This window comes from Terrapene carolina, unplaced genomic scaffold (genome assembly GCF_002925995.2).
Source record: "Terrapene carolina triunguis isolate 2854851 unplaced genomic scaffold, T_m_triunguis-2.0 Scaffold189, whole genome shotgun sequence".
Taxonomy (NCBI): domain Eukaryota; kingdom Metazoa; phylum Chordata; order Testudines; family Emydidae; genus Terrapene; species Terrapene triunguis.
In genome coordinates this window covers 9,608,743-9,611,987 of record NW_020664540.1, presented here as the reverse complement: position 1 = coordinate 9,611,987, position 3,245 = coordinate 9,608,743, and positions in this window count along the sequence as shown.

Here is a 3,245-nt window from a genome sequence, read left to right as displayed (position 1 = left end):
TGACTTCTCGTGTCTTGCTCACAACACACCTGTTAATACATCCCAGATTATTATTATTAATTTTTGATTTGTATTAATGTAGAGCCTAAAGGCCCTAGTCACAGACCAGGACCCCATTGTGCTAGGCAGTCCCTGCCCCTGATGGGCTTACAAGCTAAGTACAAGACAAGAGACAGCAGATGGATACAGACAGACTGACAGAGGCGTACCAAGAAACAATGAGACAATACTGAGCAGCAGCGGTCTCTGCACATTGGCAGCCTAGTATCTAGAATGCCAAATTGAGTCGTCTGTGGTTTTTCCAGGACCTCTGTGGGAGGGCTCAGCAATGTTTGCCATAAACTCTAGCTCCTTAACTGAAGGTGCATGGGTGATAAATCTGGAACAAAGATGCTCTTTATCCAAAATGCTAATTAGGCCTTGGAGTTTAATAAGTGTAAACCAAAGCCTAAGGGCCAGCTCTGGGGAGTAAGAGGCCTAAAGCTTTCCATGCAGGGGGATGAGGAGTGTGCAGCAGCTAGGGCTCCCCATAACCCCTACTAGCATTTGGGCCAGCACAACTGGGCCAGTGCACTGGCCAATGTACATTGCCTCATCTATAGGGCTGGCCCAGGAACAGTCCACCTGGAAAGCTGTAGGGTGGGGGCAAGAGACAGATTGTGATTCCCCGAGTCTTGATTTTTTTCCCAATCTGCTCCATTCATGGGACCTAGCCTAGCAAAGCCACAATTTAGCCAAGATTCTTTTAAACTGACTCAGAAAACCATTCTCCTCTCCTTTGCTCAGATTTTGCTCTTTCGGCTCTTGTGATGTCATCGCTTCACTTGCTCACTAGCCTTCACTGGGACGGATCCTCACCTGGTGTATATTGTCCTAGCTCCATTGCCTCCAATAGCAATGTATTACACCAGCTGAAGACCTACGCCCTCCAGCCCAGACAGGCCTGATTTCTCATGTAAAAACTCAAGCCAAAACTAAAATCTTAACAAAAACAAAAAACAAAGCACCCATCTAGTCAGCCAACCTTGCAGCCTTCTTTAGCCACCATAAAGAAACAACACAGGGATGAAAACCTATTTTTCTTTTCCCTTACTGGTCTGCTTAAAGCTCTTTGAATGATGAGCAGGTACAGGTTTCTGATCCGCACCAAATGCCATGCTTTTACATACACAGACATACCCACCAAGGACCTGATTCCAATCCAACATATGCCAGTAAGGAAGTGTTGACAAGTAGCTTCAAAAATGCCTCCATGCCAAATCCTAGGAGATGTTGAACACTCAGTATCTGGTCCCACATAGACTATCAGGGTTGGAAGGGAGCTCAGGAGGTCATCTAGGCCAACCTCCTGCTTGAAGCAGGACTAATCCCCAGAGAGATTTTTGCCCCAGATCCCTAAATGGCCCCCTCAAGGATTGAGCTCACAATCCTGGGTTTAGCAGGCCAAGGCTCAAACCACTGAGCTATCCCTCCCCTCCGTAGAGGACAACAACACGAATTGAGTGCTCCAAAATCTGTCACATGAGGGCCGGCTCCAGGCACCAGCTGAGCAAGCTAGTGCTTGGGGCGGCAGACTGTTCAAGGCAGCATTCTGCCCAATCCTAGGGCCGCACGGCCGCTTTTTTGTTGTTGTTGTTGTTCTTGTTCCGCTCTGGCTGCCCTGTAGGGGGCGGCGGCGCGGAGAACCAGAGCGCCCTGCAGGGCAGTCCTCTTCCTTCCCTCCCCGCCGACCGGAGCGGAGCGCTCGCGGCAGGCGGCAGGAGGCGGCGCAGCGGGAGGGGCCACATGGCAGCGCCCCTGCTGTAGCCCTGGTCGCCCCCCTTCTCTCTCCCCCTCCCCCCAGCCGGTCCCCCTGCACCCGCGCTCCGGCTGTGCCGCAGGGTTGTTGTTTTGTTTTGTTTTTTGCTTCGCCCTTCGGGCCCCCCTGTTGTTGTTTTTTTTTTGGCTTGGGGCGGCCAAAAAGCCAGAGCCGGCCCTGCGTGAGACAGTCTGAAAATGGTCAAACTAACATCTGAGAGGAGACGTGTTGGGTGCATTTGACCATCACGGCAACAGCTAATAGAAGTGAAAAATGTAAACAATCATTGAAGCAGATAGGCCCTGACTTGTATTAATGACGGTGCTGTGGTGAAGGCACTGGCCTGGGACGCAGAGGATCTGCATTCAATTCCCTGATCTTTGAACAAATCTCTTAGTCTCTGTGTGCCTCACTTCCGTCTCTGTAAAATGGGGATAATAGCACTTCCTTCGTCTGCCTTTTCAGCTTAGATGGTGAGCTCTGTGTAACAAACGGTATCTCTTATCCTTTGTGTGTATACAGCCCTGTGACCCAAGGACCTCTTATGCCAACTGGGTAGAGGGCATGGGGGTACATAGGAGTTACATGGATCCCCTGGGTCTGGTATCTACATACTAGCTGCCCAAGGGGTCATGTAAGGTCTCTAATGAAAGCCTGTTTCACACTGGTCATCACAACCATTTTGAGATGCATGGATGGAAAATATGTGAAGAGCTATGTATACATACTACAAATTATGTTCTCTAAGATCTGTGAGTGCAGACAGGTCACCAAAAGGTAAGCCACATACTCCTGGCAGGGAAAGGGGAAGAAACGTTTGCCTCTCTCTGGCTGGTCCTGTGCAAATTAAGGATTGTATGGTTCCCAGTGCATGCCCATGTACAGTCTGAGTAAAATGCTGATCAATTGATCGTGGGGGCTAGAGGAAAAGAAAGCAGCAGGAGCTTTCCTGTCTAGGAGTAAGACAATGAACTGTATCTGGGGTGCAGATGAACCCCCCTTATCCTTCCATCTGTGAAGACAAGCTGCCAGTGGGGTCCCTAGCACTGTGGGGCCCCAATCTTGGTTGGAGCTTTGAGACGCCACTGTCGTACAAATCATAAATATGGGTCCCTGTGGATTTTTTTTCTCAAAGAGGGTGAAGAAAGGAATAGGGTGAAATCCTGGTTGCCTTGAAGACAATTGTGAGTTTTGCAATGGGGTCAGGATTTCACTCCTGGGGGTTAAAGCCCCAGGAAACCATATCCTTCCCTTGCCGTTTCCACTGAGGGATGGATTCCCTTTCTCTGGGTAATTAACGGAATTCGTCACCACCAGCTCTGATGCTGAGAAAGCAGATCTAATGTGTCTATAGGTGACTCTGCAGAAGAAGCAAATTGAGCCGCCTCAGAATACGAGCAGCCTGAGGGCATGTGACATTCATCCTCCCCCGGCTCTGGCAGTAGAG